At 38.5% G+C, this 23,015-nt stretch overlaps 1 long non-coding RNA gene across 3 annotated transcripts; it reads left to right on the top strand.

Annotated features, from left to right (window-relative positions):
- Positions 1 to 10,918: 10,918 nt before the first annotated feature.
- Positions 10,919 to 22,290, top strand: LOC140696784 (uncharacterized). 3 transcript variants are annotated; one of them, XR_012073291.1, is made up of 4 exons: positions 10,919 to 11,594; positions 12,312 to 12,436; positions 20,280 to 20,384; positions 21,945 to 22,290. It is a non-coding gene; the product is annotated as an uncharacterized lncRNA (long non-coding RNA). The 3 variants fall into 3 exon arrangements; XR_012073292.1 differs by lacking the exon at positions 21,945 to 22,290 and adding an exon at positions 21,270 to 21,349; XR_012073290.1 differs by having other exon boundaries at positions 10,922 to 11,594; positions 22,070 to 22,290.
- The last annotated feature ends 725 nt before the right edge of the window (positions 22,291 to 23,015 follow it).

The following is a 23,015-nucleotide window of genomic DNA, read 5'->3' as shown; positions in this document are numbered from 1 at the left end:
GTAAGGAACGTGGATCTTTTCATTTTGCAATCCTGGGCCAGGTAGAAACCGGGAGCTGACTGACCTTTTAACTTTTTTCATTGGCCACATTTTGGTTATCGATATACCTAGAAGTATGTAAATTAGATTAAAGTTCTCTTCTGGAAAAAAAATATATACCAGTCGAAATTTGTAGGACCCACTAAATCACTACTTAGAAGGAAATTTATAGATATAATAAACTCGTATCTATCAGAAAACAAGAAATATTTTATACTAATAAGTTAAGTGCTTACATCAGGAAGTTGGAAAATGAACAACAGAGAAAGCCCAAAGAAATATGAAGGAAGGAAATAATAAATATAAGATGAAAATCAATAAAATACTGAAGAACAGCAACACCAAAAACAGAGAAATTTAGCTAAAGACCTGATCTTTTTTTTTTAAATAAGATCAGTGAAACAGACCAGCTTCTGGCAAGAATTAAAGGGGGAAAAAGTATGAGAGATAAACTGCAAATAAGCAAAATACAGAAAGAAATTAGAAATTTAAAATTATACTCACATATATACATATACCAATATATTTTGAAAACCTAGATAAAATGAACAAATGTCTATAAAAGTATATGAATGCCAAAAATTGATGTAAGATGAAATCTAGAATTTGAATGGATTAAAACCACTAGTGAAATTGGAAAAATAAGTTAAGAATTCACCTTTCCATAAAAAGGATAAGAATCCCCTAGCTCAAGACTGTTTTAGAAGTAAAGTCTACCACATTTTGTAGAAATACATAATTCTACCATATGTAGGTTGTTACAGGAAGTAGAAATAGAGAGAAAGTCAGTCAACTCACTTTATGAAGTCAGTGTAACCTGGATTCCAAAACAAAATGATGGTAGTAAAAGAAAATCATACCCATTTCATATATAAAAATGGATATAAAATCCTAAAAAAGAATAGCTAATGGAAACCAGCAGTATTTTTTAAAATAATATACCATAATAAAACAGGATTTATCCTGGGAATGAAGAATGGTTTTATAACAGAAAATCTGTCCATGTAAATCACCACATTAATGAACTAGAAAGGAAAAAAAAAAACATACAACTATCTCATAGAAGTCTAAAAAGCATTTAGAAAAAGTAAACAACTATTTGTAATGTTTAAATATAAACTCTCATTTATAGCTTCTAAAATACTCATGCTATTGCTGCTGCATGTTCATGCTAGAATTTGAGGGCTTGCCTTCAGCTATACCCTCTGGAACTTGTTAAAGGCACTGTATTGCTACCTGCAGCAAACCTCATACTACAGTAACACTAAATGTACCCATTTTAAAATCAGGAAGTAGGCAAGAAAACCACTGTCACTATTATTGTTCAGTGTAATTTTGGAAGTCCTGGCCAATGCCATAACACAGAGAAAGAAGCAAGAGGTAAAAGTACAGAGAAGGAAGAGACTTTATTGTATAATTTTTTGCTGACAGCATGATTTCCTACTTAGAAAACCCTCAAAGTCAACAACCTGTCAGAATAAGAGAGCTAGTGGTTTCATTACACTAACAAAAATTAAAGAGAAAATATAATTTAAAAAATGACACTACTCACAACAACAAAAAAGCTATATAATATCTAGGAATAAAATAATAAAGCATGCATAAGACTTTGATAGAGAAAAATCTAAAACTTTAAAGGGTACAAAAAAGACTCAATAAATGTAGAGATTTTTCATGTTAATGGATGAAATGACTTACTTGTTTTAAAAACATCAGTTGTCCCTCCAATTAACCCATAAATGCAAAGGAATCCTAATTTAAATTTCAGCAGCAATTTCTGAGGACCTTTCCAAACATTCCAAAATTTATATAGAAGAGTACAAATCCACAGATAGCATCATCAATTTTGAAAAAGAAGGATGGGGTTCAGGATATTTACCCCATTAGAAACAAGAGATATCATTTTTAAGAAAGCATTGTGCTAATGCTATAGAGACAGACAAATAGAACAATGGAAGAAAACAGAGCCCTCGAAAATAGACCCACAGATGTATGGGTACTTAATAAAAAAGGTTAACTTAATAAAAAAATGTTTAAAAATAAATGAAATCTTTTTTTGTTTGAAGAAAAATAAGTGAAAAAGGTGACATCTCATATTGGTGGGAAGAAATTGATTCTTTAGTACTTGGAGTTGGGATAATTTCTCACTATTTGGAGAAAAACAAATCTAGATTCCTTCTTTACACCATACACAAAAGTGAACTTCAGGTCAAAGAGCGCTAAGTATAAAATATTAAAACTATGTAACCAAAAGAAGAAAATGTAAAAGAGTGTTTTTGTCCACTTGGGGACTGAAGAGAACTTCTTTGAATAAGGCCTAAATAGTATATGTCATAAGCTAAGGAAAAAAAAAACCTGATGGTTTTGACTTTATCAAAATTGAGTATTTCTGTTGGATGAAGAACATTATAGATAAAATTAACAGGTGACACTATGAAAAAATAATTGCAATGATTAAAGAAGACAATGTATTAATACCTAAATTCACAGGTACACTTGCAAATAAATAAGAAAAAGAAAGGAAACCCAGCAGAAAATCAGGGAAAGACTATAAATGAGCATTTAACATGAGGGAAATCTGAACAGTTACCAGGTCATTGAAGAGATGTTCAACCATAGCAGTCAGAGAAAAAACTATGTTAAAATGAGTGCCTCTTGACATACTTGAGTTTGATCAAAATGACAAAGTCAGAAAATGATATGTTGGCGAGGATGAAGGGACATGGTAGTCTCATGTTTAATTTATTGGGAGTGTAAACAGAATAGCTGTTCTGGAGAGCCATCTGCCAGTAACAGGTAAACCAAAGATTCATACAGCTCATACCTGCACCCTCAGCGTTGATTATATACCCTAAAGAAATTCCTACCCAGTTCAATAAGGGGACATATGAGAGGATGTTTATTGAGAATGTTTATTGTTTGTTCTAGAGGGCAGTGAACTTCTTGTTGAACTTTAGGGGAAAGGATCAGAAAATGTGAATAGATTCTGTGGGATATTACACAGGAGTAGGAGGCAATAATTCAGGTATACATAGAGCCACAGGATAAATTTAAAAACACAATGTTGAATGCAAAAAACGTTACAACACAATATTGTTTGTGTGAAATTAAAAGCACATATGCTTACAGACAACCACTGACTAAAGAGGACACCCCACTTAACACCCAGTTTAGGTTCTTGACACCACGACACCAGTCAGACCCCCTATCAAGGGGGAAACAACCAGCACACACGGAGGAAAGATGTGGCCGCCATCCACACTAAAAACAGTCCTCACGACAAAAATATCAGGTGTGAGTAGTCTACACAGGGATGCAACCACACAAAAACAGCCCTTCAAGATCACAATACTCCTAAAACAGTACTTCAAGACGGCTATTACTCCTAAATTCATAGAGTCAGAGAAATATACGTAAAACGAAGAAGCAGAGAAACCACTCCCAATTAAAAGAACAAGAGAAATACCCTGAAAGAACAAACAATGAAACAGACTTCTCCAATCTACCAGATCTCAAGTTTGAAAAGGAGACAATAAAAAATACTGAAAGAACAAAAATGGCTATCAACAGAAATGCAGATCACTATAACAAGGAACTAGGAACAATAAAGAGAAATCAAGTAAAATTAGAAAACTCATTTGTTTAGACAAAAGCCAAGACAAAGGCAATAAATTAACAAACTAAAGAATGCAGAGGAATGAATAAGTGACCTGGAAGACAGAATAATGGAAATCACCCAATCAGAACAGCAGGCAGGAAGACAAATTTTTAAAAATGAAAGCAATATAAGACACCTATGGGATAACATAAAGCATGCCAATCTGTGTGTAATAGGGAACCCAGAAGGAGTTAAAAGAGAAATGGGAATTGAAAATGTATCTGAAGAAATTATGGCTGAAAACTTCCCAAACTCAAACAGACCTACACCAATACATAATTAAAATGGCAGAAGTTAAAGAGAAAATTCTAAACTCAGCAAGAGAAAAACAGAGTTAGCTACAAGGGAACCCCCATAAGGCACTCAGCTGATTTCTCAGTAGAAATGTTGCAGGCCAGAAGGGAGTGGCAAGACACATTCAAAGTCCTGAAAGAGGAAAAACTGTAACTAAGGATACTCTACCCAGCAAGACTCTCATTAAAATAGAAGAAGAGATAAAGAATTTCCCAGACGAGCAAAAACTAAAAGAATACAGTCATCTTAAACCTATACTAAAAGAAATATTAAAAGGTCTTCTCAAAATAGAGAAAAAGCAGGAATCAATAGAAAAGATAAAATCACAACTGGAAATGTGATGATAACTCCAATGAATAGTGACAGAAAAAAACATGATGTAAAAGAAGCTAAATCATAAAATGTGAGGGAGGGAAGTAAAAAAATGCAGATTTTTTTTCCTTCTTTTGTTCTTCAGATTGTGTTTGAGCCTGGGACCAGATGGCTTCACAAGTGAAATCAACCAAACATACAAAGAACTTACACCAATTCTTCTCAAACTCTTCCAAAATATTGAACAAGGCAGAACATTCCCAAAGTCATTCTATGAAGCCACCATCACTGTGTACCAAAACCAGACATAGACACTACCAAAAAAGAAAATCACAGGCCAATATCTTTGATGAACATAGATGTAAAAATCTCAACAAAATGTTAGAAAACCAAATCCAACAATATGTAAGAAAGAACATATACTATGTTCAAGTGGATTCATCCTAGGATCACAAGGATGGTTCAACATATGCAAATAAATCAATGTGACACACCACATCAACAAAAGAAAAGACAAAAACCACATGATCATCTCAATAGATGCAGAACGGCATTTGATAAAATTCAACACCTATTCACGATAAAAACTCCTACCAAAGAGGATATAGAGGGAATATATCTCAACATAATAAAAGCTATTTATAACAAACCCCCAGCCAACATAATACTCAACAGTAAAAAGCTGGAAGCCTTCCTGCTGAAATCTGGAACAGAACAAAGATGCCCACTCTTACCATTTCTATTCAACATAGTATTGGAAGTCCTTGCCACAGCAATCAAACAAGAAGGAAATAAAAGGGATCCAAATTGGAAGGGAAAGAGGTAAAATTGTCACTATTTGCACATGACATGATACTATATATAGAAAACCCTAAAGATCACCCAAAAACTACTAGAACTGATAAATGAATTTGATAAGGTAGCAGAATACAAGATTAACATATAGAAATCCACTGCATTTCTTTACGCTAACAATGTAATATCAGAAAAGGAAAGTTTAACAAATTCCTTTTAAAATTGCATCAAAAAACACTTAGGAATAAACCAGACCAAGGAGGTGAAAGACTTATATACTGAGAACTACAAAACATTGATTAAAGATGATTTAAAGAAATGGAAAGATATCCCACGCTCTTGGATTGGAAGAATTAATATTGTTAAAATGGCTATACAACCCAAAACAATTTACAGAGTTAATGCAATCCTTATCAAATTATCCAGGACATTTTTCAGAGAACCAAAACAAACAATCCTAAAATTTATATGAAATCACAAAGACCCAGTACTGCCAAAGCAATACTTAGGAAAAAGAACAAAGCTGGAGGCATAACCCTCCCAGACTTCAGACAATACTACAAAGCTACAAAATCAAAACAGTGTATGGTATTGGCACAAAAACAGACATATGGATCAACGGAACAGAATGGAGAGCCCAGAAATAAACCCAGAGACCTATAGTCAATTAATCTTTGACAAAGGAGGCAAGAATATACAATGGAGAGAAGAGAGTCTCTTCAACAAGTGGTGTTGTGAAAGCCAGACAGCCACATGTCAATGATGTTAGAACCTCCCTCACACCACACACAAAAATAAACTCATAATGGCTTAAAGATTTAAACAGAAGACAAGACACCATAAATCTCCTAGAAGAGAGCATAGGCAAAACATTCTCTGACTAAAATCATAGCGATAGTTCTTTAGTTCAGTCTCCCAAGGCAAAAGAAATAAAAGCAAAAGTAAACAAATGGGACCTAATCAAACTTACATACTTTTGCACAGCAAAGGAAATCATAAACAAAACAAAAAGACAACCTACAGACTGGGAGAAAATATTTATAAACGATGCACCTGACAACACTTAATTTCCAGAATATACAAATGGTTTATACAGCTCAATAACAAAAAAAGAAACAACTCAATTAAAAAATGGACAGATGACCTAAATAGACATTTCTCCAAATATCACATGCAGATGGCCAATAGGCACAAGAAAAGATGCTGAATATCACTAATTATCAGAGAAATGCAAATCGAACTACAATGCAGTATCACCTCACATGGGTCAGAATGGCCACCATTAAAAAGTCCACAAACGATAAATGCTGGAGAGGGTGTGGAGAAAAGGGATCCTTCCTGCACTGTTGATGGGAATGTAATTTGGTGCAGTCATTATGGAAAACAATATGGTGATTCCTTTAAAAACTAAAAGTAGACTTATCACATGATCCAGCAATCCCACTCCTGGATATATATCTGGGAAAACTCTAATTCAAATGTTCATAGAAGCATTATTTACAATAGTCAAGACATGGAAGCAACCTAAATGTTCATCATCAGATGGATGGATAAAGAAGTTGTGGTATATACATACAATGAAGTATTACTCAGTCATACAAGAGAATGAAATAATGCCATTTCAGCAACATGGATGGACTTAGAGATGATCATACTAAGTGAAGTAAATCAGCCAGAGAAAGACAAATATGATATGATATCACTTACATGTGGAAGCTTTAAAAATGACACAGAGAAACTCATTTACAAAACAGAAAGAGACTCACAGGCAGAGAAAACAAACTTATGGTTACCAAAGGTGAGGGGAGCGATAAATTAGCAGTTTTGAATAGCAGATACAAACTACTATATATAAAACAAAACAACAAGTTCCCACTGTATAGCACAGGGAACTACATTCAATATCTTATAATAACCTACAATAACAAAGAATATATATACATTCGCATGTATAACTGAATCACTATGCTGTACACTAGAAACTAACACAGCACTGTAAATCAACTATACTTCAATTTAAAAAACACATATACATACCAAAGAGTACAGCATGAGTTACAAGGATACACAAATATCTGATGACAACTGCAAATCCACCAGAGTGGTGGCCTGTGTGGGGAGGAAGGAGTGAATGTGGGGATCATGGCTGAAGGGAAGAAGGAAATAAAATTAAAATATAACATAACGAGATAAATGAGGGGCTGTGCACAGACCCATGTCAGTAGAGTGCCACGAACTGGAGGGTGCGTGACTAACTCAGCTCGTGACACCTCAGGGGAAGCAAGCCCATAGAATGGGGCGGTGCAGACTGTTAATCCGGCCTGGGAGGAATCTATTGCTTCATAGTCGAAAGGTGTCAGGAATTCCTCAACTTGCTCATCACTTACAAAATAAAACCCAGACTCCTTAGCAACACATTCAGAACTTTTCATCATCTGACCCCTGCTCCCTTCAGCCTCATTCAACTTCTATCCCTCTGCCCTCTAAGGGGCACTAGACTATTTCTTTCTTTCTTTCTTCTGGACCTTTGCACCAGCTACTCCTACTGCTTGGAATGCTTTCCCCCGACTTGTCCAACAGGCAAACTACCACTCGTTCAGCACGACCTCCTCTGTGAACACCTTCCCTGACCTTTCTCCTCCTTCACCTGCTCTTCCCCCACACATACACCTATCAGGACACTTATTACACAGCCCTGTAGTTGCTCACATCTCTCTCTCCCGCATCAGATCATGAGCTCCTTGAGGACATGATTCTGTCTTATTTTGGCATCCTTAGAACATGCCTAAAAACCACAGACTTTCTATAACTATTAATTGAATGCATACATGCTCCGTCATGGGAATTTGCAGAGATTTTTAATGAGTATCTATCTTTATGCCCAGAGGACCTCTTAAAGATGTTTTGCAAACACATCAATGTATAGTGTTATGGAGACTGGAGTTTCAAGAGAGGGAAGATTGTGAAGCTAAAGAGGTAGGTAAGTTCCATCTTGTCAGTGACCTTGCTGTCTCCCCTTTCTTTTTGTGGAATTCCATCTCTGTTCCTCTATAATTAGCAGCAGGCATCCAAGTAGGAGCTACTCTTTCTTAGCACCTCTGACCTCTTGATTTTCCCTTAGTGGGTGCTGCTGTGGTTGCCATCCCCTTTGTGCCCTCCTACCCTGCCATCTTCCCTCAGTCATGCAACTTCATCCTCATCAGACTTAAACCTGATATTCTGATATGCATGTCCTGGGCTAGCTCATTGCTAGATTAAGCAGGTGTGACCTGAGGGGCTCTGATCTTCCAGTGAAGCTTCCTGCCCACAATGATCTCCCCAACTGTTCTGTTCCCATGATGGATTTTCTCTCCACTATAGTCAGAGAAGTCCCAGACGACCCACACCCTCATTTTAAACGTTAAAGACAGTGCCTCGCAGATGCCAACATACTTATGCCCATCATCAGACCATCGCGTTAGCAATTCCATCACCTGGGCTAGGGATGCAGAGGAAGTACTAATGAAGATTAAGGAAATGGCAGGAAGGAAGGGTAAGTTAGGGAAAGGGCCCCTGGATCAGGCATGGGTAGCCCAGAAAGCAGTAGAGGAAAAGCCAAATGTCAAAGGAAAGAGAATGGGCATGGGATGGACCAAGGAGATATTATCCATTTCTCAAATTTATTTCCTGTTTTCCACAGTTCTTCCATTCTTATTATGGAATTCTTACCTGGGCAGCCTTTGCAGGCATAATTTTTTTTCTTCTCTTTGGTCTACTCCCTCATTTTCGTAGACCAAGGGTCAACCCAATGACAGCCTTTTTACCTCTGCGCCTGAGTTTCCGTCATGAAACTCACTCTTTTCCCCACCTCCACTATCCTCAGTAAACGCTCACTGTAAAGTTAAACTGATTGGGCTAAAGGTCAGTCACATTACATTTAAATAAGCACAGGGAATATCAAAAACGCCAGGAAACGCAGTGCAGATGTCTGCAGCTACACTTTGATAAGCCCAGCAGCTGTGGCCATTTGAGCTCTCTCATGGGAATGGAAAAACTAAAATCCATAAAACAATCTTCAAGCAATAACGCTGAGTCTGCTTCTCCACAGAGAATAGGAATCAGTAGAGTAAGACAGCATCAGAGAGCTTGGTACCATGTCTAATTATTTTCTTGTGTGAATTTGTTGTGGGAAATGTAACAACTGGTACTGGCCTTTAAACAGTTCTTGCACCTTTTTATCATTTGACCTCGTTTAACAATTCATTACCCAGTGTTATGAATAAAGCCAAAAAATGGGGGTCAGGGTAGGGAGACAAGGTTTTCTTGTCTGTTTGTTGCAAAATGGACAAATGGAACTAACCCTTACAACTACTGAATTGCTTATATACATCTGAAAGCCACTCCTTTCTTGACCTGACCTACAGGGTCTAAATGTCAGTTTGGCCAATTAAAATGATGTGTTATGCTGGTATGTTTATTCTTTGCCTAGTGAAAAATTATGATTTTAAAAATGAAAAGGCAAAAAAAAATTAAGACAATTATATGTAATTCTTATCACAGATTGTACTTGAAATCCAGTACCAACCAAACTATCTCTGCTTTCCTCCTCTGGAGGTCCCCGGGAAGGAGTGAAGAAGGAGTCAAAGGTAGCAGAGATTTATGTAGGCATTTCCCCCGACTCAATCCAAGTTGAATTCAAATGAATGAAAACCCTTTACAAGAACACAGAGTTTACAAAACAGAGTTGTGACTGTCCATTAATATGACTTCATTAAAGTCATTTAAACTGCTGATAATAGCTTTAGCTGTCAAAGTCCATTTACTGAGCATGTGTTATGCATCAGGCCCTATTCTAGGCAGTTGTATTTATATCCCATATTATAAAGCAAAGTCTAGAAATAAGAAACATGAGACTCAGAAACACTAGTCCATGATTGCATAGCAATAGAAGGGCAAAAGCAGAGGTGGGAACACGGTTCTGTAAGACCCTAAGACCTGCACAGATCCTCTCCTCCATTCCATACCTCTCTTCCAGAAAGTGCCGCTGAGTCACCAGCACAGGTTTCTGATATCCTCGGGCTGGACACTTTGTCTTTTGAGAGTATATTGGAGAGTCAACAGCCCAGGGTCGTTTGGGGCCCCATCTGCTGCGTAGAGCGAGTGATCAGTCCTGGTCTAAATGAAAGATAAAACAACTGTTTAGGAATGAAGCTGCTTTTCTGGTGAATCTCACACAGCTGCCTCATTTTGCTTCCCTTTCACTTGTAATGGAGGGAGTATTTAGGAAAGACATGAATGTGCTTTTCTTAATTGCTTTCCCGAATACAGGACTTCCCCCAAGACCTGCACCTCCACCAGAGGCATTTGTGTGTTTACTGCTAACGGTGGCTCCAAAAGGCATGTAAAGAGTGAAAGAGTTAAGACTCAACTTTTAATATTTAAAATAGAATTTCGCAGAAAGGTGTTAGTGCCAAAACATTATGTTCTCAAGGCAAGATTTTCAAAATTCCTTTATTTCCCCTTGAACACATTAAGAACTAAGTATCGAAGCACCAACTCAAAGAATTTTGTCATATCACAGAGAAGATACTCCTTCCACAAAGGCAGCGAGACCAGGAAGCGTACTGTTCTGTGGTAAGAGCGACAACATAGGTCAGGAATAAGAACCCTGACCCTTCTGACCCTAATTGGATAGTGAGAAGAAGGGAACCAGAGACAGTGGACTCAGAGTTCTTATTTTTTCTCTCTTCTTGGGGCAAAACTTTAAGATAGGATATCTTTGGAAACACCAGTTAAACTGAGGGGCATTCACAGTGCAGGGAGGGGTACAGCAGGAAGAGACTAGAGCCTCTGTTCCCTTGTGCCCTGGTTCTGAGTTGGGGGCCTTGAGGGTTTACCCCGGAATCGGTGAGATGACCTCACAGTAGAGACTTGGTGTGGGCCCCTCAGGCCAGGGTTCCAGGTGGAGCCAGTCGGGCTCCCCAAGCGATAAGGATGCAGGAGGCAGGGTCTATGTGAGTGAGAGTTCAGGGAAGCCAAGTCAGCCCAGAGCCTCTAGACCAGGGGTCAGCAAACTATGGTCCATGGGTCAAATCCAACCCAGTGGCCTATTTTGTAAGTACAGTAAATGCCCAGTCATTTATATATTGCCTATGGCTGCTTTTGAGCTGCAGGGTTGGGTACTTATAACAGAGACTGTAGAATCTACAAAGCCTAACGCATTTACTATGTGGCCCTTTATGGGAAAAGCTTGCCGACCTCTGCCCTAGACCTTATGAAAGGCTGCAGGACAGGCTGCAATGAGGCAAACAAGGGGTGGTGCCTTGGAGGTCAGAGGAGCCAGAGGACACCAAGCAAATCCAAGGAGCTGGACTCCTTTCCTTAGGCATGAGGTCACATAACATGAGCCAGTCCCCTCCCCTCCATACACCCAGAAACTATCCCAGAGAGAAGGTAGAAAAGGGACTAACGACTAAATGAAGAAATTCAAGAGGCTGAGCATTTTTTTCTAGAGAGAGTGAGTATTATCTAACGGGGAGTTCTAGTATTTCATTAGATTGGCCTGAACGTAGTTTCTCTAAGTATATTTGTTTACACGATACATGGGTTGAGATATGAGGAAGTCCAGATAAGTCATAAAGAAATTAACGTTTTCTCAAACATCACATAATATGTTTTACAACCCACCTACCGATTTATGGATTATAAGAGCCGATAGAAGCCTTAGAGATACTTTACACCTCTCCTCTCATTGGACAGATAAGGAAACAGTGTTCCAGAAGGGTTATGTTCCTGTCGTTAAGTAGAGAATGAACTGAGACTGACATCCATGTCCCCTGATGCACTGGTCCAAATACCGAGTTTTAGTGAACGAATTCTTAGTGCTGTATCCCCAAGGTCTTGGTAGGAAAGAGAGCAAATATCACAGAAATGAAGAGAGTTTGATATGGGAATTGCTTACAAAGGTGTGGCTAGGATTTAGGTACACTGACAGAGAGGGTGCAGTATGCCAAAGCTTGCAACAGTGGGGAGCTCACACCAGCCAGGGGCTGGGGAACCAGAGGCGGCTGTTCTGAGAGAGAGAAGCTTAGAAGAGGGACACTAACAAGAGTGGAGGGGTACCACTGACTCAAAGTAGCCCATTAGGGAAAAACCCAGGGAAATAAGTTTCCTGACTTCACTCTCTTTCTACACTTTCATCTTCCTGCTGATTTGTTCCGTTAACTGAATCCAGAGTACATGGAAAACTTCAGCCTCCCAAGATACAGAGAAGAGTGGAGTTCGTATCTAGAGAAGAAAATAGAAAAAAATGTGAGCACCATCCTATAAAACAGGGCCTAGAAGCATTGCTGGCATGTGGTAGGTGCTCAACTATTTTTCAAATGAATGAATTGGTTAATTAATTAATCTTTCTATTGATCAAGCCATCCTTATGAACTTCCATGTGATTCTTGCCAAGTATACCATCCAGTCAACAGACCATCCATTCTAGTAGAAAAGTTATAAAGAGAGACATCTCTTCCCCACAACAGAATATGGCGCTCCCATAGCTACAAGGGTATCAAGAGGTGGGCTTTGAGTTTATACTTGGATTTGTTTTCTATTGCTGCATAATAAATTACCACAAACTTACTTGACAGCTTAAAACAACACAAATTTATTCTCTCTGCGAGTTAGGAGTCCAGGCATGGGTTTCTATGGGTTAGGTGTCTGGGTGTGGGTAAATTGGATCCTTTGCTCAAGATCGCACCAGGCTGAAATCAAGGTCTTGGCATCCTACCTGTTTGTTTTTAAGAGACACTCTCCACTCTCCCCTCTACGATCCCCTTTCCCAGCCTGCATTCTAGTTCCTGAACACACCAGGAGAATAAAGATACATGGCCTTTCACATTTGGAAAGGGCTCAGGGTCTGGGCTATCACCAGACTTGGTCTGTAACCCTCCTCTGACACAGGTGTCTGTGATTCTGTGCGAAATGGGACACAGTTTCTCTGGTATCTCAGTCACGTCATTTACTCAAGTGCAGGAGGGCCCCACAGTGCCAGAGTCTAGAAGTTACAAGCAAAAGTGAAGAAGTGGCTGTCACAAGATGATGAATGGCTGCCCTCTGAAGTTTTGATTTGGATTCTAAGTGACAAAACCGGACCAACCAAGGAAACTTGGTAATTTTCTCTGCTGCAGAGCAGCCACCTGGCGAACAGCGCATTGCAACCACCAACCCTTGGCAGAGGTTGGAACAGCAGCTATAATTATAAAGAGTAGGGAAGAGACTCTAAAAATCTCTTCTGAGTGGCAAAAATTCTGAAAATCAAGATAATTACAACACTAGCTCATCCTGATTTGCTTGGCTATTTATAGATGAGGAGAAGCTGATGCGCTGAGAGCTTTTTCTTTTCTTTTCTTTTCTTCTTTCCTATTTGCATTAAATCCTGGGTGGCTCCTCTCTGAAATGTGTGCATATGCTGAGTCCATGTGAGATGCCACCACTGGCACTTGTCACAAGAATTAAATCCCTCTCAAGCTTGTTTACAGCTCAGCACTTGTCATACTGCTCCCTTGAGCTTCATGGCTGGTTGGGTTCTTTTTTTCCCCAGTTCTGCGGAAGATTTAATTTCTTTTTTGTTTATGTGTGTACTTACCCTTGCAGGTGCAGGAAGGAAAAAATTGCTGTGCCCAGATGTTTTGAAGCTGCAATAGCATACATACAACTCAGATTAAACAGAAAAATTGCATAAGATAAGGCAGGCGCTTCGAGCACATTATTCTATAGGGTATTTAATAAACCTATCATGTCTTCTTGACAATAAGACTCTTGAATATAACTTTAGGAACAGAGAAATATTTTAAGGCATCACCAGCTCAATTCACTTATAGATGATTTTACAATGAGATTTGTCCTTCTTGAGTGGGGTCCATTACATTCACCCCATTTTCAGCTTAGAAAATACCTTCCCGGAACAGAAGAGTCTGGGAATTGGGTGGAAACATCGCCTATCAAGCTGTCTCAGTTCATTACTGGATTAGTTAGACCTCAGGGATCATGAAGCCAGATTTCACCTTAATTTTTGGAACACGGCAAACATAAGCTAAACGCAAACAACCCTCTTGCTGCTCGTTGAGCTCTGTACTAATACGCAAGAGCTCTGCCCAAGTTGCAGATGGATAATGCTTCTGTGGCCCTCAGTTTGGATTTTCCTTTACCCAAGGCGGTGGGCTAACCTGCTCTGTACACAGCAACTGTCAAACGGGGGAAGGAGTTCAGCTCCGGAGAAGAGAAAATGCTCAAAATTCTCCAGGCGCCACTTCACCAGCCTCCAACAATTGTTTCCCATGGCTGCACGGAGGAAGCTCATCACCTTTGGCAATTTAAATATTTGGCATTTTACATATTCCCTCACAGCCAAAGCCAAGATCGTGAAGGCCCACACAATGGGCCCACCCCTGCTCTGTGACAATGCCCCGGAGCGTGTTACTATTTTTACCTTTCCTGGGACGTGTATAAGAGCTCCCAGCTGACCTGCCTGGATGTGGGTTTGAAAGAAAACTTCCATCTCCCTCTGCTCATGAAGCTAAAGACCCTTAGCAGAACTAGGAAAAGAGTGCCGGAGGCCTCTGTTTCTTTGTAGGGAGGAAAGAGGTGGTGCAAAAAAGAGAACAAGAGAAGCTCTCGCACTTTAATCTAACTGCCAGCCCTGGATCCCCACTTGGCCAAGCCTTTCATAGTCAGTTCTTGGCTCCCTGTTCTGCATCTGCAAGATCAGAGCTTATTAGCATCATCTCTTACTTCTGCCTCCCGACGCTGCCACCAGACACTGTCAGAGCCTTAGATTCTTATTCCCTGCGAGGCAAATGGCTCTTCCTTAACCACCCAAGTGTGGGTCTTTCCTTGCACTGATATACTTCTATTCCCCTTGCCATACCGGCAATGCTAAACACGCTCATCATCCCAGTATCTTCTAGAGCTCCCACTTAGAACATGGGGACGGTGTTAGAAGTCTGTATCTGCGCTAATGGGCTGTGTGTGAAAGAGCAGTAGGATCTTGGCAGCATTTGGTTTCACAGACTATGACGGTGATGTTTCTGCTCATAGGTTATTGATCAGTTCTGGCAACAAAATCATCTTACAATTTATAGTTTTGTCTACTTATGTTTTGTCTATTTAATTTGCCCAAAGCGTCACATTAAACACTAAGTATTCTTTTTTTTTGTTTCAAACACTAAGTATTCTTAAAGCAGGAAACCTACAGATTCATCAAAAGATGGTGGAACTTTATGAATGAACTCTGTCGTGGTGGTGGTGGTGGTGGTTTTGCTAGTGTAAATAATTTATTACATCTTTATCAGGTAATAGTTATAAATATTTTAAATATGTGAACCTTGCACGCTGAAGCTGCAGTGAAGCACCACTATCCACCACCAGACTGTGGGTGATAGGACCACAACCACACCAGCCAATAAGATGCTCGTGGTTAGAGGTGGCCACCTCCTCACTCTAAGTAAAGTGTGAATCCAGGTGAGGATTTCAGCAGCACCAAAGGCCCCTGCTCCCTCCCTCCCCAAATCTTCACAAACACATACACAGATACAGATGCATGCACTTGCCAGATCCAAACATTTATGTAAAACACTGAACGCTCCTACTAAGAGTCTAGTGTATTGTGTTGAGAAGTGATTACAGTGAAGCTACTATGTTTTTTTAATGTTTATCAGATTCCTTTGAGCCTGGAGCAAAGCCGTGACAAAGGGAGTCTCTAGCTGGCAGAGTCTGTTAGATCACAAGAGTGAAAGAAGCCAGCAAGGAGTCTGGAGACAGAGGGTACTCTTGGGAAGGATGAAAGGGAAGAGAAGGAGAGAAGGACATTCTATATGCACTTTGCCTGCTTCAAAACTTTGTCTTAGAAATGCCTGGGCCAATAGACAACAGGCAGACGCCAAGCTAAGGTCAACCAGAAGTAACACCCTCATTTCTTTTTTTCTTTTTTATTCTTTATAAAAACAAACAAAAAACTAATGCCCTTACTTCTGAACCCGCGTGTTCAGAAGGGCTAAAGCTTTCAATGCAATTATTTGTGTCCTCTTTTCTGTAGTCTCAACGTATGGTTCCAGCTCATCTCCTGCCACTCTAGTCCTTCCCCAAAACCCGTCATCTTTGTTGAACGCTTCATACAACCCTGCACCTTCATATCTTGGCTCAAGCTGTTTCCTTCTTCTGAAAGCCCTTTGCCACCCTTCTCCATTTGAAAACTCCTGCCCACCATGTAGAACCGAGCTCAAAGGTGTTGTCTGCTATGACAGCTTTCTCGGGCAGGTCAGTCTGTTCCTCCCTTGTGTTTCCAGTGTATGTCTCACACATTTCTTGTCTTGTGTTGGGGTTGTTTGAGAGTTGCCATCCCATCAAGATGGAACTCTCAGAGAGCAAAGATGGCATTTGCTCATCTCTGCATCCTCAGTGTTTAGCTCACAGTAGTCGCTCGATATATATTGAAGGGTGAATGAGGCATTGCAATTTTTAAGGAAAGAAGTAAAGAGGGTGAGGAATGCTGGTAAGAGAGTCCCAAACAAGGGTCTAATCAAAATTCAGCCACGTTCTTACAGAGGTTCATCTCTCCCTTCTATTTAACTCTCAACATTTCCCTCCTTTGCAAATCAGAGCTATAACCCAGACAAGCAGCAAGGCTTAGAGAAACCACAGGGAAAGTCTTGGGAACCTGATCATTTGAAGATGGATTTGAACCTCAGTGAAGCACCAACACTGCCTGCTCACGTTACTTCTTTGTACATTCAACAGAGCGCTTACCTCTGAAAACCCGGCTGTGGCTTGAGCTTACATTTCCTTTGTACTTGCTTCAGCACCTGTTAACCACAACACTGAGGCTGCCAGTCCTGGCTTCATCTTGCTCTCTGACTGTTGCTATGACGGTGTAACCGCGGCTCTGCAGCTGCTACATCGGCAGCCACTGAAGGGACTGGGGCTGACCTCTGGCCCCTGGGGTGCTTCAACAGTCATATGGTTCTAGGTGCAGCAGAGACCTCCTTTTTTCTGGCTTTCATAGCTCTTTGCTCATCCTGTCCTTGTAAAGTCCATCATTTCAATGTAGTAGCTTACGTGTGTCTGTTGCCCTCCCTGGACAGCAAGTTCTGTGAGAGAAGGACTGTGCTCTACTCAGTATCATTTCTCTGACCCTTATCAGGGCCTGGCATTGGAAGGAAAAAATGAATAATGAATGAATGATTAGTGAATGAATGAATATGTTCTCATAAAAATTCTTTGATGGATTCTCTGACGTAAATCATAGCAATTTCTTAGGTCTGACCCCCAAGGCAAAAGAAAGAAAAGCAAAAATAAACAAAGGGGACATAAGCAAACTTACAAGCTTTTGCATAGCAAAGGAAACCATCAACAAAATGAAAAGACAACCTAAAGACTGGAAGAAAATATTTGCAAATGATGTGGACGACGATGGCTTAATTTCCAAAATGTACTAACAGCTTATACAGTTCAATATAAAAAAAAAACCCAATCAAAAAAATTGGCAGAAGACCTAAATAGGCATTTCTCCAAAGAAGACATACAGAGGCCAACAAGCACACGAAAAGATGCTCAATATCACTAATTATTAGAGAAATGCAAATCAAAACTACCTCACATTGGACAGAATGGCCATCATCAAAAAATCCACAAATCATAAATGCTAGAATGGTGTCGAGAAAAGGGAACACTCCTACACCGTTAGTAGGAATGTAAATTAGTGCAGCCACTATAGAGAACAACATGGTGGTTCCTTAAAAAACTAAAGATAGAGTTACCATGTGATCCAGCAAACCACTCCTGGGCATACATCCAAAAAAGACAAAAACTCTTAATGCGAAAAGATACATGCACCCTAATGTTCACAGCAGCACTATTTACAACAGCCAAGACATGCAAGCAACCTAAGTGTCCATTATCAGATGAATAGATAAAGAAGATGTGATGTATACATATACAATAGAATATCACTCAGCCATAAAAAGAATGAAATATTGCCATTTACAGCAACATGAATGGACGTAGAGATGATCATACTAAGTGAAGTAAGTCAGACAAAGAGAGATGAATATCATATGCTATCACTTACATGTGGAATCTAAACAAATGACACAAAGGAACTTATTTATAAAACAGAAACAGACTCACAGGAATAGAAAACAAACTTATGGTTACCAAAGGGGAAAGGGCAGAGAGGGATAAATTAGGGGTTTGGGATTTGCAGATACTAACTACTATATATAAAATAGATAAATAATAAGGACCTATATAGCAGAGAACTATATTCAATATCTTGTAATACCTATAAAGAAAAGAATCTGAAAAAGTATATATATATATATGTATATACAACTGAATCACTTTGCTCTACACCTGAAACTAACACAACATTGCAAATCAGCTATACTTCAATTTAAAAAAAATTATTTGTTGGAAATTTAATTAAACCCCTCTTCACTCCTATCAGTTATTACTCCCCCCACACCAAAATGATACTTCTGATGTAGTGTAACTGGTTGTTTTTTTCCCTTCACCCTGGAAATAAGTAATCTTTCTTGATTATCAACAGCTATGCTGTAAAACAAAAATAGAAGAAAAACTAGATATGGTATAAATCTGCTAACAGCTTCCTCTCTGAGAGCTATCTTTGTACATCTCTACATCACATCTAATAAAACTTGATTTCCTCAACCTCTCAGGCCAGTTGGACATGGTGTGCCCTGCTTATGTAGCTGAGTGTACCTAATTTCGTTAGCACCACAGATATAATGATGCTGCATTTTAAAAATACTACTTATGATTTCTTCATTTGAAGAATGGAATCTTTCTGCTTTTTGGGACTTGAGAGGTGTCTGGGTTTTTTTTTAATTTTTATTGAAGAATATTTGATGTACAATATTATATGTTACAGGTGCACAATATAGTAACTAAGAACTTACTCCTATGTTTTTTACTAGGTGTTTAAAGGTTTCAAGTCTCACATTCAAATCTTTAATCTACTTTGAGTTGATTTTTCTGTATAGTGTACATATGTCCATTTTTATATATGTGATTTGCAAATATTTTCCCCAGTCTGTGGTTTGTCTTTTAACTTTTAAATGGTGTTTTTTGAGAAGGAAAAGTTTTTAATTTTGGAAAAGGCCAATATGTGATTTTTTTAAAATGGATTGTGCTTTTGGTGTCATAGCTAATAAATCTTTGCCTAATTCAAAGTCAGAAAAAATTTTGCCTATGTTTTCTTCCAGAAATTTTATAGTTTTAGGTTTTACACTGATCTATGTTCCATTTTGAGCTAATTTTTGTGTATGGCGTGAGGTAAGGGTCTGTTTTTTTACGGGATATTCAATTATTCCAACTCCATTTTTTTTTTTAAGACTATTCTTCCCTCATTGAATTATTCTGGGGTCCTTGTCAAAACCTGGCTGATCACAAATATGTACATATATTTCTGGATTCATTGTTCTTTCACATGGATTTGTATGTCTATCTTTATGTCAACGCCATACTATATTTATTTCTGAAATTTTATAGTAAGTTTCAGGATCAAATGAGATAAATTCTCCAGTTTTGTTCTTTTCAACATGGTCGGTTTTTGGTTTTGGTTTTTGGCTGTTCTAGGTGCTTTTAAGTTTCATATAAATTTTAGGATCAATTTGTCAGTTTCTGCAAACCCCACTGACCTTTTGATAGGAATTTTATTTATTCTAATTGCTTAATTTGGGGAATATTGCCATCTTAACAACATTAATTCTTCCAATTCATGGACACAGTATATAGCTTCATTTATTTAGGCCTTAATTGCTCTCAACAATGATTTTTTTTCATTGTATCAGTCTTGCCTTCTTATTAAATTTATTCCTATGTATGTAATTCTTTTATATGCTATTATGAATGGAGACATTTTCTTAATTTCATTATTGGATTGCTATATTGATATTGTATCATGTGGCTTCACTTGTTAGTTCTAGTAAGTGTTTTGTTTTTCTTTAAAACTAAATTTCCTATAATTCTTGCAGGATGGAAGGGAAGGAGATTCAGTGTTCTCCCTGGTAGAAAAGTCTCTCCCTATTGCAATGTTCACCATAACAGCTCGAGTTCTATCTTTCTGATATGTCAAGTTTCAGCTTTAAAAAACATTTGTGTACAAATAATCTATTTTACTCTCATTTTACAGATGAGGAAACTAACTTATCTCAGATTCACCAAGTAAATTTGATGTGTAGTTCAAAATGAAGTGAAAAAATACAAAGGCAAAATATGACATAGACATACAAAAGAAGTAAGTGAATCAGTAAAATTGCAGCCAGTCTTGTTCCTAATGAAACATTTTGTTCTCTCACTATATTAATTCATGACAGATACAACTCAGCTTTATGCAAATTTCATAGAAGAAAAATATGTAGATTTGTCACTTTTCTTATCTCAAATTGAAGCTACATTTGAAAAGGTTAAAAGGCTGCATAATTACACTGTTATTAAATGTCACATGGCCCTGGTTTTGGGCAGGTTAGGCCAAGTGGCTTTGTGACTCAAGTGTTAATTATTTGCAACCTGCATATGGGAAGCCCCCAAAGATATTATTACTGAAGTACCAACCCTTCTCCTGACTTCACTGCTGTTAGTGTGAGCAAAGCCAGAGAAGCTCTGACAATATGTCTTTCCTGTTTATTCAGTGGGTGTAGTGGTATTTCAGCAATATCCTTGCTTTTCATGTAGGATTGTATATTTTTGAATATATCTCTCATGTAACACTTTGGTAATCCTTTTCATATGCACAGCTCACTTAAAGTGTATAATAGCCAACTTGTTATTAACACTTTTTGGCAGGGGGAAGTTAGTGAGAGCTGAATACTAACAAGCAGAGAGAAACAAAGCCACCAGGATTCTGAATTATTAATAGAAGTAGAATTTATACCCAGAGAATTTTTGACATGAGATATAGGTACTGAAAGGCCTTATTTTAAAATGGCTTGAGATTCCGAAAGCAAAAATGCTCTGAAAACCCCAAGTGAAATGATGGAAACAAGAGAAGAGAATAATGCATATGTATTTTTAAATATTTGGAAAAGTCCACCACTTAACCTTGGTAGAAAAACTAATCTACGTTGCTACACAGTAATTAGAAGCCATTGAATTTTTGTCATTTACTTATTTATACTTACAGATTATAGGCACTAACTGTGTTCAGTCGGATGCGAACCAAACAAGAGTGCTCCTTGCTATAAAGTATAAGGGAAGGTTGCCGTTTTAAATAAATAGAAGAAATGAAACCTCTGCTCTGCTTCTTGCTTGCCCTCTGTCCCCTTTGTGTTTCTCTCCTGCAGGATGTAGTAGCAAGGGGTGAAGGAGGCTCTGAAATGTTGAGCAGGGCCATAGCCAGACTTTAGGACTGCCTCAGGATTTCAGTGAAATGGGTGAAGCAGATCATTTTGTTCACTGTCCAGGCCTGCACACCAGGGTTGTAAAGCAGACAAAGATGGAGTCAGAAGGTTTAGTCAGGGGTATAGACTATACACTGGGCTGTAGAGTCTTCTGTATTGCATTTCTTAAGAAGTCTGAGAAAAACAGTCTGTGACAAGATGGGCTGCAGGTCCAAAACCCTAACCTTAGACAATTGTTGCACCTATTAAATTAGTAAAGGTAATTTAAAAAAATTCTAAAACCACGTGTGGGCAGGCAAAGGGGATGTAGGTACACTCATATGTTGCTGGTAGCACTAAAAATGAGTAAGATTTCAGGACAGTAAATAGAGAGTTACAGGGGGAAAATCATAAAATTAATCATATTGGCCAATACTTCCTTATTTAAGTAAAATATGCAATCTTCTGTAACTTTGAAGGACTGGAGTTGCTAACATTATTGAAGATTGAGCTGTCTGAATCATACATCCTATATCTTAAGATTCAGGAGAAAGATAGGGCTGTCTTTCCCTCTCCAACTTGGACGTGGATTGGATATTTTCAGGTCACATGCCCTCCCATCAACAAACCGGTCACTTGCCCAGAGGAACATAGGACAATGAGAGACTCTCCAGTGAACGTGGACATCGTGAATGACCACATTCCCCAGACTACTCTCCTCCTTATGCATTCCTGGAAGGAAGGAGGATGATGGCACCAGATGACAGGGGATGGGAAAGTATCCTACACAAATAAAAGTCACCACAATCTAACATTCTAATCATGCCTATCGCTGTGATAATATTATTCCTGAGATTATATCCCAAGAATTAAGTTGAAACAGAGATGGGGGAGGGTTTGCGTGATTACTGTACCAACATATCATAGCTGTGTATGTTTTAACAGAAAAAAAACAACCTGGAAATGGCCCAAATGCTCAAATGCTGAGGAATGGTAAAGGTATTTAGGTGTATTATAGTAATAAGCCTTGAGGGGAGGGCATAGCTCAAGTGGTAAAGCACATGCTTACCATGCAAGAGGATCTGGGTTCAATCCCCAGTACCTCCTCTAAAAATAAATAAATAAACCAAATACCTCTCCTCCTAAAAAATATCAGCATATAATAATAAGTCTTCTTATATTCAGCAGATTGTACATCTGAAACATGTATAGTTTTACCATACAGGAATCATACTATAATAAAGGTGTTAAAATTTTTTTTAAATAATAAGCCTTCTTACCCAATTCAATTTTTTGAAGATTGAGAGAACACTTTGTTCACTCTGAATCCTTGGGAATATAAGAAGGGATAAGACATAGTCCCTCCCTACCCTTCAGAGGTCACTATGTGGTGTTACTGATAATAGCAATGAGCATTTTTGAGCACTAACTAGTTGACAGGCAGTGTGTCAAGTGCTGCATTATTATAATCAATCCTCTGAACAATATTTTGAGATAGGCATTTTTGTTATATCCATTTTATAGGTGATGAAACTGATTTTAACTTTCCT

Source organism: Vicugna pacos, chromosome 6 (assembly GCF_048564905.1).
Source record: "Vicugna pacos chromosome 6, VicPac4, whole genome shotgun sequence".
Lineage (NCBI taxonomy): Eukaryota > Metazoa > Chordata > Mammalia > Artiodactyla > Camelidae > Vicugna > Vicugna pacos.
This window is presented reverse-complemented; position numbering and strand designations above follow the sequence as displayed.